Consider the following 16,475-nt stretch of genomic DNA (forward strand, 5'->3'; position numbering starts at 1 on the left):
AGTTACTGGGTTCCTGACGAGGTTCCCATCATAGGATGGGGTCTCGGTACACTAAGCTTATTGAGCACGAGGCTGATGAGGAAACTGGTACCTTTAAAGTATTTGTATTAACTTTTCCCTCCTCTTCCAATTCCACTTGTAAAAGTAAAGATGATCTAATCATTATCAATTATTGAGAAATATGGAAAGATCAATATATTTAAAAAATAGGATTTATTTCATTATATTGATTTGAAGTAATCAATAAATATTGCATTTAGCCTGAGAGGGGAAAGACTTTGGAGAGATTGCATCAGAGAAAGTTGCTGTGACAGAGATTTCACATCCCGTTTTCTTCCTCTCCAAGAGAACGTTGCTCTACTCTCCGTGCCCTTTCTGCTATTATCCCCCAGCCCTGTTTCTGTGCTGTTACTACTGCTCAGAATTTCATGTCATTTGAAAACATCTGTATTCTTCAAGTAATTTTAGTTCAATAAGAAGTTTTGTGCATTGTGTCAGTGGGTCTCTCTACCAAATTTTCCAGGGCGCAAAGGATACAAACTCTCTTAGGGAATGGAAGAAGGGAGAAGGTAAAAGGTTTAAACCTGAGACTAGATGAACTTTACAGGTTCTGCTGCGAACACAGTAGAATCTCTCCAAAGAGTGTAAAATGTCTAAAAGAGATTTAATTAAGGAAAGAAATAGTAAAAGTAGAAAAAAATGGTGACAAAGCTTGGATATAAAAGCCAAAATCCTTTCCCCAACTTCTCCTTCTAACTTGCGCTCCCCGGTTTAGGAGTTGGGGGTCCTAGCGGCAGCTAGTGTTGCTCATCAACGATTCCGCTGTAGATTGCAGAGACTGGGAAATTGTTCCCAGTAAGACCTGCTCTTTATTCCATGGAGCTACTTTGAAGGTAACTTTCCAGCCAGGGAGCACAACAGAATTCTTAGTTTGTGCAGTGTGAGCAAGTAAATTTAGCATCTGTCCAGTACCCAGCAGCGAGGTTCCTAGGTAGTCCTGCTACAGAAACTGGGGGTAAAAAAAGGAAAGATCAGAGCTTCCATGGCAAACTACAGATCAGATTGTTGGTTGTTTAGCGAAGGGACTTAACAAAGAATGTATTAGGAGTGTTCGGCTATGGTGCCCTTGCCGAAAATAGGAAAACCTTGATTTCTTTCTGTCTTCCCGGTATCAGCTGCATTTGAGTTGTGAATGTAGTCATCTCTATGTAGCTTGCATGTGTAAAGTGCTTTGTGCCTGTCATCGGGAACAGAACATAATTTAGTATTATTTATTAGTAATAGCTATTGACCTGGTGAGTTTTACTTCTTAGGAATTAAATTGTAGTAACTTATTCTCTGCATTTGTTTCCATCCTTGCTATGCTGCCTCTCTCTAAAGCTTTGCCCTGTTTCTTCAGAGCAATAGAGATGCCCACAAAATGATCCTTGCAGCTGGAGCACAGTGCACTTTGATTCTTCCAGTGCTTGAGAGTCTGGCTGCTGGCAGTGACTGTCCGTGAGGAGAAACATGCCTGCTCAAGGTGGAATGCACTGTATAATAATATATTTGTCATGTTTGTAATTGCAAATGTAATTAGCAAACAAGCTCTTGGGGATTGAGGACTTGAAACTTTCACTGCACATCATTTGACCCTATCTTGACTGGACCGGAGCTTGCATGCCACTGTTAACCCTTGCTGTTCTTGCAAAGAAGCGTTCCTTCTAGTCTGACTGCTGCTAAGTTTCCTGTCTTCTCCGCCCGCCCCCCCCCCCCCTTTTTTTTTTTTGCTATGAGCAGCATTGTACCTGTATTTGCTTATACCTTCTTTTATTGTGATGGCAAGTGCTTATGTTCCTCCTGCGACACACGCACTAATATTTCCTCTCTTAGCACTTCTGACACAGTCTGGAAAGCATTCTGCAATGCCCTTTGTGAAGAGCGCTGTGTACCAGTAAGTGCTTTTGCATACTGAGCTGTTCAGTGCATTCCTATCACCACAGGCAACGCTACTATTCAGTGCCCCTTGCACTTCGCAAAGACAACTTGCGAAAAGCAGGTGGCAAGCTGTTATCACACAACCTGCGATGGCTCTGTGTCCCTGCTGAGCTGGAATTTTCTTGCACTCCCCTTCTGAATGGGGGAGGAATAAATATGTAAGAAATCCTGTTCAGTTTGTGGGATCCTGGCAAATCTCAGTCTAGTCACCCTTAGGATGACTTTGTCCTACAAAGAATATTCCTGATCCATAAGGATTTAGCAAACAACACAGAATCTGTTCATAAAGTCACAAACTTAGGTGTGCGTAGGAAGCAAAGAGGGCTACTTTGCTTTTTCATGTGAATATTGTCTCTTATTTGTTTTCTTTTTTGTTTTTAAGATAGGACTTAAATTGCAATAAAATTTGTGATAGGACTGTTCTCGTTTTGGACAGAGTTTTATTTATTCTTGCATTTTTGTGTGTGTGAAAGGAAATGGCTTAAATGTAGAGAGGTGGCCGTTTTCATACAATTTTTGTCATGACTGTAAGGACATCTCACAAATATTGCATCCTGTTGAAGGCTTGGAAGGAAAAGGAAGCCTTTTCTAGTTTCTTCTTGGTAGGGTAAGAGTCTTTGATGAGAACCCCTTCCTTCAGTCCAGATTTTCCTTTTCCATTCCCGGAAATTATGTTGGATTTACCATGTATTTTAAGGGTCATATATTTTTCTTAAATTAGAATAGCCAATAATGTGGGTGATGAAAGTGGGACCTCCAGCTTAGAGTATCCTGCGTAAGAGGAGACAATTTCTCATAGCACCTTTTGTTTTGAATTGATTGCCTGTGTTTTACTGCAGCTGGTTTTAGATGAAGATTTCTTGTTGCTCTGTGTCTACTGTTCTGAAAGCCTTTTTGTACATACGGCGTATTTGGAAATGTTATTTTCTAATTTCCCCCCCTTTTTCTCCTGGCACTTTAAAGTTCCCTTTAGTAATAATGGCCCTCAGTCTCCGGCGATGGAGCCGTCACTGAACAATGCTGGTGAGTGTATTGTCTCGCTGTCCTTTTACTCAAGAGAAAGGTCAAAAGAACAGCTTTAAAAAAATGTTCAATTCTCTTGTTATGATTTTGCATATGGAGATGATGATTTTAAGAATGTGTAAGCACTGGGTGAAAATAAGACAGAAATATGATTTTCCATCAGTTGCCGCAAGTACATTTTTTTAATGTGCTGACATGAACGATTACAAACCAAATTTGTCACTGAGATTTACACCATTTTATATATTAAAAAATTAAACAGCTGAAAATAAGGACACTGAAGAATTATTCTTCAACAGATTTTATTTTTCTCAAGTCTTCTGCGTTGTTGTTGTTTTTGTTTTTATTCAGTCAATCTGACAAGTTTCTCATTCTCAAACATATTATTTGTTTCCCGATTTAAGAAATTATACTTATCTAGGTGAGTTTTTCACAGATGTGGCAACATAGCAGTGGAGAACATAGGGTGTTACTGATTTCAGGGGTTTGGTTTAGAATTTTTTTTTGGTGCACATAACCAGAATTAGCTGAAATGCATTTTCAATGTGTACATTTTCTTCATAGTTTGCTTTTTATTTTTTAAAACAATCTTTGATTTATACAGCAGTTTTGAGGAGTTGCTGTCGTTTTATTTTTCTTTGTTTCTGGACCGTGTATGGCATGTGATTGCTATCTAGTTTTAACAGTTCAGAAAGTGCTGTAGAGGAAGAAGAGCAATTTAATTCTTTAGAACACACAAATTCAGTCCTTCTTCAGCTCCTTTTCAGACATACATGATGTTGCTTCTACTTTTATCTCTAAGAGTTTAATTCAGTGTCTTCGTAGTTTTTGTATTTCTGTTGATGAGGTTTTTTTGGTCATTTTTGTAGACTAAGGGAGTAATGGTACAGGGAGATACTGAAAACATTCTCCTACGAAACTAAAACGTTGGTGCCTATTGCCTGACACTCTTTAGTAGGCATTTTTTGTTGTCAGCTTCATTGGTAGTGCGAAGGTATCTGGCTGGATCAAGGCTCTCCGTACACCTAACTGTATTACGCAGCGACTTCCAAGTGATGATGTGCAGCCTGTAATGCAGCCTAACCAGGGACTGGGGCAGGGAGGGGGCCACAGCTGCCCGATACAATCGAGACTCACTTTTAAAGCCAAGGAAATCCCGACATGGGAACTTGCATTTCAGTGCTTGGGCTTTCTGAAGGATGTTGACTTTACTTACTGTGTGTTCTTTTTGCCTTAATAGCTTGTAGCAAATATGACCTTTTGAAAATGATGGTTAAGACTATCGATGTGTCCATATGCATTACTTTACATAGATGATACCAGACGCGTCTCCTTCGGAATAATTGGTACAAGTTGCGTAGTGGCACCAAGCACGCTATAGAGGACTAGAATGAGTCGAAGTACGAGAGAAACAGTTTTCTTGCATACAGTGATCTGTAAGTGCATGTATGTCAGGGTGTGTGTGTGTGTATACTTATTTTTAAATACATGTGCCCATACTATAAATTAACAGAATGCACATGAATACGAAATATAGAATTTTATATATAACCACATGTTCATTTGATATTGCATAGTGTACTGTTTCACTTAAACAGTTATCCATACAATGGCTTTTTGTATGCATATGTAAACTTTTCTGCATATGGTTGTGTATTCTGTGTGTGTATGTGTGTATAAATGTATACAAAAAATAAGGATAGGTGTGTCTGTCTTCATCACAAGGTTGTCCCAAGTCTTTGTTAATTAAAGTTTGTAAATCTGTTGATAGCCTTGCTATCAAGGTGTTCTATAAATTTAGAATGCTGTACAAATATACCATATGTAAAATTTGTGCTTTAAAAAAAAATTGGTGTTTCTCTTGAAACATATATAATTATGGGTTATATACGGTTAGCTGCTATTAAACAACTGCAGTTAGATCTTCTGTTTATAAATCAATGCATATTGGAATTTGTGATTTTTAAAGAGGAACAGAGATTTTCTCTAAATAAAGTATCAGAGAGGAATTTGAAAGACGGTGTGCAGAACATAGGTCTAACTATAACATTGTCCAGATAAAGCTGGGCTCATGTGCCGTAGCCAGAAAAGTCAGTGGTTTGGAATTTCTTTTTTCTTTCTGTTTAATTTTCTGTTATTTTCGAGACTTTTATTTCTTCTTTTTTCTTTTTAGTGTGATGTTGGTTTTGGAAGGCACAAAATATAGAGTGCTTCCCCTTACGAAACCCCTTGCTTAGAAAGGTATTTGACAATGAGATACTTTGTTTTTTTATTTCAACACCTACAGTGTTTCTGACCATTCTCTTTTTATTCTTTTAGAAGTGTTGTTTGGGGTTTTTTTGTTGTTTTTTTGTTTTTTTTTTTTAACAGAGCAGTTCCTTTTCTTCTAGCAATTACAGCTAGGGGACTGTCATTGCAGAGGATTCTATAAGCCCTAATCACTGCCCATGATCATTACTTCTCTAATAATACCGACCGCCTCTGTCGAAATTTCCCTTCTTGAGTTCCTATTCTAACATGGACTTAGTTTTAAAAATATGAACAAATTTAATTCCACAGCCTTTTTTAAATAACATAATTATGAAACAAAAAGCAAAAGCTCTCACAGTACAGGGATGTGGTATTTATACATGTTTTAATACACTAATTCTCCTTAGAATTTTCCCCGCAGGTGTTTAGGGAAAAACAGATGCAGCCCACCCCACCCCCCGCCCCTTTAATTGTTGGTTGAAAGAAGAAAAAATACCTGCTTTTGGCTGGTCTGCTTTTTCAACATACTATTACTTTGCTTCAGTCTCTGAAAAATGTTATAGATTCAATTCCCCTGTTGGACCAAGAGTTAAAAATTAATTCATGAATAATAAAACCCAATCAGTCTTGTTGAGTTTAAGAAGGATTAGGAGAAAGGCTTTTTGTACAGAAGCAGTTATATATCTTGGTGGTGATGTTGTTGGACTAATAGATATTGTACTAGGTCCCGTTGGTTATCTGATAAAGGTAGTTGATTTGCAAATAGGATTGTTATCCTGATGACTAACGGGTCTAATATTGGATAGATTAAAAGAGGTTGGGCGACTGGTGTCTATTATAAGTTCTCGACTCCCTCTTAGGAGATAACTTACTTGATTCAGACGTGTAGATTGAAAAGGGACCAGGTAAATACATACCATAAAGGAATGGTTCATGCTACTTTACTGCAGTTGGGATTTTCAGGGAAGGCGATGTGACTTGGGTACCGAATTCCACCAAGTGTCAGCATGCCTGTGGTGGGGAGAGGCACGGTGGGAGGCCTGTACAGACATCAGGCTTTTTGCGCTCACAGCATGTAGCTGATAGAAGGTGGGCACAGAAATACTCTTGATTCCCTTGAGATAGAGGAATGATTTGCACCCCAAATTTTGTGATGCAAAACCTGACCCTGTCCCTAGATAGATCTGCTGTGTAACACTGGAGAGGGGGAGAAGGAAGTAGGAGACATGGCTTCGGGGGAATGAGGGCATCCAGAGTGATGGAGATCTCGTTTTTTTTAAAAAGGGTTCAGAGCTAAAGCTAGAGTTTAAGGGAAGCCAGTGGACAAAGGTGGCTTGTTTCAGGGACAGTGCTTGAGCCTGACATGGGGTATAGGAAGAAGGTTGCTTTTCTGCACCAGACAGCCATTCAGCATGGTTAGGTGGAGGTCTGGGGAAGGGTGGAAGTAGATATGGCTGCCATGGGTAATAAGAGGAATGGATAAATCTTTTCAAATATCTGCTCCATAAGAGCTCCTTAGGACTACAGAGCCTTGGTGGGAAAAGCATCTTCAGTGACAAATTCTCCTCCTGTAAGAGGAGTTCACTGTCACACTTATGAGCTGCAGCATCTCTGTCTTTCAGCTGTCGTTGTAGGAAGACTTGCAAACGCAGGATCTTTGGGACGTTAAAGACAGTGATATTCATCCTGCAGGCGACTGGCTGTTAGATTTGGGTAGAAATAAAGGCAGCATAGAGAGAAGTGTCCTTCTTTTGAAAGGAGAATAGTTTTGCTTCCTCCAGTGGGGGACTGGGCTCTGCCGACAGTGCGCTGGGCACCTGGCTGCTGTGAAAGGGGCTGCAGGGCCTGCCTGGAGAGCAGCCATCGCACCTTTCTTTTCACAGGCCAGCTCTTTGGAAACGTTCAAATTACTGTGTCCTCTAAAAAGTACATGTGGGTTTCTTCTGGGCATCTTGGCAGTGCTCTCATTACTGCATTAAGAGAGAGTTTCCATGTTTACGGACCTCGTGGAGCCTCCAGGGAGGCTCTTTGTCATCCCTGATGGGTCCTACTCTGCACACTCCCTTCTGTATCTTACTAGTATATGTTTGGACGCTCTCACCACATCCCCTGAAGAGCGATTCCACCATCTGTGGAGATCTCATGGTAAAGACGCTTGATGAGGAAAGAGAAACCTTAGTGTTTCCCATATGAGTTTCATGCAGTCTTTGAGAAATACATAACTGTCTTTATGAGCACATCTTTTGTGTATTTGCACACTGTTTCCTAAATGAAGCAATCTCTTGCTTTCTCACAGAATCACAGAATGGTTGGGGTTGGAAGGGACCTCTGGAAGTCATCTGGTATAACCCCCCTGCTCAAGCAGGGCCACCTAGAGCCAGTTGCCCAGGACGATGTCCAGACGGCTTTTGAATATCTCCAAGACGGGAGACTTCACAACCTCTCTGGGCAACCTGTGCAAGTGCTCAGTCACACTCACAGTGAAAAAGTGTTTCCTAATGTTCAGACAGACCCTACTATGTTTGGGTTCATGCCCTCATGTTGTGCCCCTTGAGGTTTTTTTCTTATACTTGAGTTTACCCAATCATTTTATGGTGTCTTAAAACTATCTAGTTTGTCAGTCTCTTCCTGATAAAGTGACACATAGAAATTCTAGGTACATTTAGGTTAAACCTATGTGGAAGAGAAGTATCCCCCTACCTGGTTCCCTGGCAGTATATCTTGATGTCACTTGTGTAGGTGATTGACAGCTGGGAGTATACCTGTGTCATTGGGTTCTGAATCGCTGGGCTCTTGCAGCCTGAGTTAAGAATGACAGGTATGTTGTCTTAAATTCACAATTGCTTCATCAAGAGCATCTATTGTGTCTCATCAGGAGATACAGGAATTTCTCATCTAGTCTAGAGTATAGCTTGTCCACATCACAATATGATGAATACGTAGAGGTATTTGTTTCAAATATCCTCTTTATCTTTTTCTTAGTCAGTAGCTGGTTTATCGGGGTTCTTTTCTTAACAGGTTAGATGAATAGCAGTGGGCAACAATTAAATGCAGATTTAACAGGGAACACTCCATTCATTTGGGGGTTGCCGTTATTTTGACCCATGTCCTCAATCCTCATTGTCTCTGGTTTCTTCTGGGAGAACAACATCTGAGTGGTCTCACTGAATCTTTGGTACATCACCAATATGAGAGTTAGGATAAAGATTTGACACTGTTCATGATGTGGACTACTGAACCAGGGAAAAAACCTTTAATAGCTGTAGAGAAAAATCTCTGAGGAAGATGCCATAGTAAAATAACTTCTACTGTGATAGAAAACCTTCTGTCTGTAATAGTGTAGTCAGTACTTGCTGCCTTCTAGGAGCGACTACTGTGCTAACAGGTTCTGTTTCACTCGCAGCCATAGGTAATTTATATCAAGTTACTTCATCTTCTGAGAGCAACTAACAACCATGAAATGCTGTCACTGTTGTTGAAGGAAGAGGATGGTGTTAAGAATTTATATGGGAAACTAGACAAGCAGAAGCCACAAGATGAAGAAGCCATCTACAAGCTTTGAGCGTGTTTGGGAACTTGCTTTTTAAAACTGTCTTCTAAGGTACTTTGGATCTGAATCTGCTGTCATTTTTACTTGTGTAAATGACAAGTAACTGTGAAAATCAGATGGGATACACCAGTGTAAAACTGGCACAAGATTAATCTTAGGCCATTCAGCTCAACATCACAGTAGAGGAAGATATACCTGGAACTAATATAAGAAATCATATTGAAGTGGGGGGCGGGCGGAAAAGACTAAAGCTTTGTATGGGAAGGACAGAAACTAGTGATTTTCCTTCTGTAAAACTCTTCCAGGTGCTGTTAGTGCCTCATATCACCGGCTGCTTCTTTCAGAGTTCAGGTTTTGTGCTTCTAATGCATGAAATAATTCTTTCAGCCCTTTGGGAATAATTTGAAGTATGTTGGAGAAGGCTACATAGTGGTAATTGGGGAGCAGTTTGATGCATTGCTAAAATGCACAGAGGACAAAATGCCAAATGAGGTGTGAGAGGAGGTGGAGTGTGAACTCGCTGAAGTTGCAGAGAGTATTATCGGGATAAAAACACAGCAGAGGTGAGTAAAGGAGGACTCCAAAGAAGCATTCCGGCATGTGGAGAATTCCAGAGAGCTCCAGATGAGAATGTCCTTTGCCAAATTTATGAGGATGAAACCTGTGGAAGGAGATGGCCTGTGCAAAGGAGAAAGACGACTAGAACAAGATAGCTGGGAAGAAGAGACCCGACTCTGGTTTCAAGCTCCTTTTAAGGTATCTATATAATGCCATCAAGCTGAGCAGCAATTGCATCTTTATAGCAATAGATAAAATCAAGAAGAAGTGGAAGGCAAATGTAACAAAGTGTGCCTTAAGCAAAACCTCCCTGATATTCCCCTGTGGGTAGGAAATCTAAGTTTAGCACCATCTGATTCTGTAGTATCCTGAGAACTCTGATGCTGCAAGGAAATGCAAAAAGCAATGCCAGGCAATACTCAACTGCTCTAGACAAGAGATCCAAAGGAGAGTTGGTGGTTCAGAATGATCTTGAGCATTTTGGATTGTAAACAGTATACTTCCACTGGACACTGTTGGAGCTGTGTTTGATTGGAGGAGGTGAGCTGGAGGAAAGACAAGCAAGGGTAGAACCTGTGTCATGGAGCTTGAGATCAGACTGTGACGGAGCGATGGTGACTGAAAAGCCGAGGACAGCAGTCCAGTCACTGTGGCTGTGTCTTGCCGTGCGACTGAGGTTTCTGTCTGAAGCATGGTAGGAAACATCTATTTCTCACCGCTTTTCTCGTTTTACTTACTGAATCTATGCTGAAAACACACAGCCATTTCTTCCTGCAGAAAGTTGGAATTTGGATACAACAGATTTAAGAGAAGGAGAGATCACAGAGGAGGAAGAAAGATTTTGCTAGCACATGCACAGGTTTCTGTTGCTAAAATTGAATGAGAATTTGCTTAAAAATTGGGGTCAAACTTTGCAAAACTACTGCTTTGTTTCTCTTCCAGCTTTTTAATTCAGTATGCACTGTATGGCCACTGGACTGGAAATGGGCTTTCCTTCAAATTTGCAGACTGTCTTGTTTTGTCTCTCTGCTACAAGGTGAAAGTTGTCAGCAACATCCTTGTGAGGTGAAGAAGAGGCACATATGTAAAGCCTGCCCACACAAACACACAGGTCCCTTCCACCTGACAGCCCTATCGTGGCCCCTGTCACTGGCTGAAAGCAGAGCCTGCCTCCTGCACTCATTGTGGGGAATGTGAAAGCCAGGTGGTGCTGGGAGCAAATTGCACTGGGGAGAAGTGATGAGACGTAGGGCAGCAGGATATTTCAGAGGGCGGAGGAGCTTTGAAATGGAGCTTTTGACATTGGAAAGAGCTGCTGTGTGTAATGTCATGGGGCCTGAAGAAAGAGAACTGTTCCCTTGGGATGAGGAGATTTATTACAGTGTGTTTAGCATCCCTGCAACTAGAGAAGGAAGATGCACATTAGCAGCTGGTAGGAGGCCTGTGCTGCTGCACTTCTGCTCCAAGGGAGCAGAGAAGGCAGGAATGACGCATTGCTCTGTGGTGGGATGGGAGTAGAGTCCTCTGCATCATTTGGGGCAAGTTAGAGCAACACTGGCTTGGCATGGAAGAAGGAAAAACTCAGCTGACCTTTTTCATTGTAATAGAGATGTTACAGAGTATCTCCGTCAGAAAAAGCTCACAGTCAGTGAGCTGGAAAAGGGGGGAACTGGGGACCACCAACCAATTTTAAACATTTTTATGGCCTGTTCTACTGGCTGCTGCTGGCTATTAATATGGTTTCAAGTCTTTGTGCTATGTTGCAGGATTACGAGGTGCTTACCTGTTGCCTCCTTGTTGGCTTTTGGCAGTGTGGTGCAGGAGATGGTTTCACTTTCTCCCAACTTTTATTTCTATCTGAAGTCCCTTCTGCTGAGTGGGAGGGAGGGAACAGAGAACAGCACATGGCAACACCTCCTGCACTTGAGAAGTTCATGGGCTGATGGCATTGGTTTGTAGTTCCTGTTCTGGTGGCTCTTTACATTTCTGCAGTGCTTGCTCTAGCTGGTGTACATAGAGATGGGGAAGGAAAGGAAGGTTCTGTGTTTTACCTGTTTTTGAGGAATACCTTGCATTGATATTTCATATAAATACTTTATATGCCAATGAACATATGGAGAATTACACGGTGTCTATCTCCTGCTTCTTGGTGTAAATGGATTTGTTGCCTCACTTACGTGCCTTATGCATGCACCCTTTACACACCTCTTGTGTGTGTCCATCTGTACTAAAGCAAGCAAGGATATCTCCTGTGAAGCTCCATCTTGGTTGCAGGAGATGCTTCTTGCTGAACTGAGTCTCAGAGCATCTCCTTGGCCTGAGGAGGGTGCTGTTAGGACTTCTCCTGTAAAGGTAGTACGTAAAACAACCTAACAGGAGTGTGAACTTGCTGAATGAACATATTAAATCCCTGAGAGAATTCCTGATTCCAGCAGGAGATGTAGATTTGGGATTGGGGTTATGGAGCCAACACTTATTTAAAGTGTCATCAAGAGTGAAAGGTATTTTGTGGAGGTGGGTTGAACAGCATTTGCTCTGAGGAGCTACAGTTTTAACGGACAGGGAGCAACACAGCACTGGACAGGAGCATCTAGCACTTCAGAAATTAGTTTTGGAAAAGCCAGTCCATGACATTGCTTAAACAAGGTTGTTGCCTATCCCCCGCTTTCTGCAAGGATTTAAAGGTGCGAAGTAAAAGATCTTCAAAGGAATAGGATGTAGAAGGTGAACCATGTTTCCATGCAGCGATGCTGAACCTCTGTCAGACATGTCCTTTCCCTGATGTGAATTCTGACGTTTGCTTATCACCTGGGGAGCAAGGGCACATCTTTTACCTCCAGCAGCCCGGCTGCTGGGATGGAGTAAATATTGTTTTGTGGCCAAAGGGGCCTGTTAGCCTCCAGGACACACCAAACAGCAGCACTCAGAAAAATTAGCAGCAGTAAAAGTACATTATACAATTCATCAATCTTTTGTTTTCAACACTGAAGCAATGCTACTTGGGGCACGCAGGTTACACCAGGGTCAGCACTTTCATTAGGAGATCCCTGGTCCCCCACCCTCAGCCCACTACTCGTCCCCAGGGGTGCAGCAGAATTGCTTCCAGCAGTGGGTGCAGGCAGCTGCCGGGTATGGGTAAGTGAGGCTGGGAGCAGCCGTTCAGTTCTAGGCAGCGTGAAAAATCAGAGGCAGTTAGGTACAAGTAAAAATATTATAAGTTTCCCTGGTGTCAGCACAGGCCACTTCTGATTTTAAAAATGAAATATGGCAGCTAATTAATCTAGATCACAGCTTAATCGCCTGTGGTGGGTTTTAAAAAAAACATTTTTGTGTGAATTTAGCACTCATGAAAGTGAGAGGCTGAGATTACTGCATAGTCCAAAGCACGGCATGGATAAGCTGTCTCCTGCTGTCTCTGTTCATGCTCCTCTGTGGTGGCCTGCAGTAGCCACTGCTATTACCTCTGGAGCTTGCCTTTCATACCCTCCTCTGCCGCAGCATCCACACACCCAGTGTGACACACACCTCCCCAGTGCCTCCGCATCTCCTTTCAGGAGCAGTCGCAGAGGTTAGAGGCACAGAGCAGCAGATTTGCAGGTTCATCCCAGGATGATATGGGGAATGCCTCTTCCTAGGGCCCAGGCTGTGGTGTGCTACCTGCTGTTAGAGGTGCGGTGAAACACGGTACTGCCCTGGAAAGTGTGGCGTGAATAGGGAAAGGAAAGGTATCAGCAGAGAAGGCACCAAGGCAGCGATCAGAAAGCTGAGAAGACGAAGGATTTGCTATCTCTGTTCTTTCCCCCAGACCAGCAGCAGGCCAGCACTGGGGAAAAGAAAAACAATCTGTCCAATTTTATAGACTGTGAGTGCATTTATGTTTTGTAAAGATTTTGAAAAGACAGAGCATGAGTCCTTTGTTGCACATCTCACCCATCATTAGTGAGTTGCTTTCTGCCAGTGTTTTCAGTAGATGTGGGTCTTGCGGAGGGATGTGTCACAGGCACTGGCTGTGAGACAATGTCAGCCAGTTCATTGACTGAAGTGAGGGATGGCATGGGGGAAGGCTGGTGCGTGTTTGAAAGACGGGCAAAACAGATGGACCAAGCTGAGTGCATGTGATGGATAACAGAAAGGGCCAGGACAATGTGAGAAGAGACTGTCTATTAAATTTTGTGGAATGGCTTTAAAATAATCCATCAGCAAAGCAACAGCTTTCTACTCTGTTCAATCAACTCTTTTAGTAAGGAGTCTCTACAGTTAGGAGCAAACCATTTACTTTCTCCTTCCTCTTCCATTCACGCTTACACTAAATTGTGGTCCTGACTGTTCTTAAAGGTTAGCAAAGCTGAGCAGGAGGCAAGCAAGCAAATGTGGAAGGCAGGGCAAGAGCTGGTGTTGCTGATGAAAAATTCTTTGCTCTGAGAGCTGGCACCTCAACCTGGCACCAGGGTTGTCTCTGTGCCCCTGGCACCCATCGTGGCATTGCAGTATTGGTTATGTGGTGGATACCGATGTTCTGATTAAATTTCAGCTCAGACATTTACATTGTTCCTTATTTCCCATTATAGTTTCACTAGGACAGACAATTCTTTTTTCACTTCTTGAACTCTGGCTGTATGCTGCAGAAGAGCTGCTGCGTTAGGCTTCAGAGATGGGATGAGTGAAACGATCCCTAAATGTGCATACAATTTTGAGTAGCAGTTTGAAGTCCTTGTGGTTGAAAGATGCTGCATGTTGCTTCTTATTCACCATAAATCACCATTTTGTAATACATTTTTTACAGTGACCTGAGTGGATAAAAAAGGAACTCTTCCATTTTGTGAGGTAATAACTGTATCCTAGGTGAAATAAAATACAAAGCCAAAAGCTTAAACAAAAACGGGTTGTTAATATTAATAAAACACAATAGTACTGTTTTATATCTATAACCTTCAGCGATTATACTGACCTATGTAGGAGCAAATACTTGATGCTTAATTTGAATAAAACCATTATTTCTTATTTTGTCATTTAGATGAATTGAGAAGATGAAGCAGTCACGTTTACTGAGGGCGTGGGGATAGTGAGGCCAGAGGGCAATAGAGATCTGAAGAATACGGTTCCCATTCAGTCAGCGTTATGACCAGTACAGAAAGTCCTGTCTCAGCATAGCAGCTGGGGAACAGACATGATTTTCAACTTGGAAACACAGTATTAACGGGTTGTATTTTGTTGTGCAATATTTGATCCATGAGGGCCCTGTGGCCAGGAGCCTGTAAAGCAATTTGAAAAATGTAAGGTATGTGTAACAAGGTAAGAACTCAGAGAAGAGACAAAGAATTCACAGCAATGTGGAATGGGTTGTAGTGGGGAAAAAAGGGAGAGTTGCACACATCAAAAGGCACTTCAGAATGATTCAAGATGTGCACACATCTGCTAGGTCAGAAACAAGGAGAATCTGGTTTGTCCTCTTCAATTTACCTTCATTATTACGCAGCACGTATCCCCACAGCATCTCAAATCTCGCTGTTTTGTCTGAGGAAGAATAACATATACATGAGTTTTTTGGAATACCTGTGATTTGTTCTTGCAAAACAGGGCTTTGCGAACCCTGTGGGCACACAATTAACTGTTTCATTTTAATTCAGCCCTGTGGGAAGGGGTCAGGGTCTCTCACTCTGTCTCTTTGAAATTGCTTTGTAGAGTAGATGGTTAGTTAGCATCTACTGAGCATCTGCCATCGAGGCTCAGTGAATAATCACCTGATCCCGCTCTGGATTAGGACAGAAGAGAGAAATCAGACAGAGCTGAACACCAATGATTAGTTAGCTTTACTGCAGCCTGGGGATGCATATGGACTAGGCGGCAGGACTTACTTGGCTTTCCCAGTTTTAATTTCCATGATTCTTCATGAGCTAGCCAAAACAAGGCAACCAGCCATCTTAGAGGGAAAAGAGCGGAGCTGATACCTCCTTTTTATCTTTCTTACTTTTTGTGGCAATTCTCCCCTTTTTGTATTCCTTCACTTGCCATTTCGGGTCACAGAAGGATGAGAGCATCCCTGAAGATGGCAGCACAGACTCCCCAGACCCTAGCTGCAGTGCTCACAGAGTGTGGAGTTAATGCTTTCTGGCCTGGCAGAGGGAACCTTTCCCTGTTTCCTTCCTTCTCCTGCAGACACTCAAGTGGATGTTTCTCCTGTCCAGGACTTCCTTCTGCTGTCTGGTTCGTGTTTGCAGTGAGTGGGGATTATCTCGACATTTTTTTTTTTCCTTCAAGGAAGTAGTAAAATTTTAACTTGAGAAAATTGATTATTTTGTTTCAGCACAGCTAGGGAAAGAAATGGAGTTGTCCTTGCATAGTTGTCATTTCTGAGAGAAAATTATCTTTCTCTTAAAATAAATGAAACAAAATCAAAGCAAACATACATCATGAAAGAAGAAAAATCCTGAAAATTCTTCAAATGTACTTATACTATAAGTTTTGGAGCAAATTGAAAAGATTTTGCAGATGTGAACGGTGTTTTTTGGTGGTGGTGTTTTTTGTTTCTTCTGTGGTATTATGTCCCTACCAATAAATGAAGTACATCCATAGCTCTTGGAAGCACGCGAAGTAACTCCTGTGATTAAGCTGCTCTCCCACTTTCTGTTTCTTAAGGAGGCTGGATGGTCTAAAGCTGGGATCAGGATCAAAGCCCAGTTCCCAGCTCTTCTATAACTTTCCTAGGTGAACTGAGCAAACACTTCAAGTCTCTGATTCTTTCCCCCGCCTGTAAATTGTGCATCGAAATATTTTTTTTCTTTTAGTCTGTCTTTGGAATGCAAGTTCTTACGGACAAAGACAGATCTTTAATATGTAGTACACTGCCTAACACTTCGCATCTGTGAAGTGCTTTTGTAATGAGAATAATGCCTTTAATAATATAACCTGCCCTGTCCCAGTCACCATCCCAAAAATTAGATTGTTCTCCATTTTTGCTTTGGTGGGAAGGAAGTTCCTGAAGATGGGTGCCATGTGCTGAGCCCTTTAGCTTGAATTTCTGTAGTCAAGATGAAAGCTTGCGTGCTGTGCAAATGCATCAGTGCTACATTGACACAGACTTTTTGGCTGAATGGCAGAGACTCCTTTGTCTCTTTTC

General features: G+C 41.8%; 1 protein-coding gene across 5 annotated transcripts in view; it reads left to right on the forward strand.

The window, feature by feature from the left end:
• The window catches only part of ESRRB (estrogen related receptor beta), a 137,147-nt gene that overhangs the window by 51,506 nt on the left and 69,166 nt on the right, over nucleotides 1–16,475 (forward strand). The window contains exon 1 of one of the 5 annotated variants that reach the window (XM_076345158.1): nucleotides 8,819–8,851. The exons of the other annotated variants lie outside the window; for them this stretch is intronic. The gene's annotated coding sequence lies outside the window, so the exon portion shown is untranslated. Of the gene's footprint in view, nucleotides 1–8,818; nucleotides 8,852–16,475 lie in introns of those variants that run through there. 5 annotated transcript variants of the gene reach the window in all.

This window comes from Aptenodytes patagonicus, chromosome 7 (assembly GCF_965638725.1).
Source record: "Aptenodytes patagonicus chromosome 7, bAptPat1.pri.cur, whole genome shotgun sequence".
NCBI classification, from domain to species: Eukaryota; Metazoa; Chordata; class Aves; order Sphenisciformes; family Spheniscidae; genus Aptenodytes; species Aptenodytes patagonicus.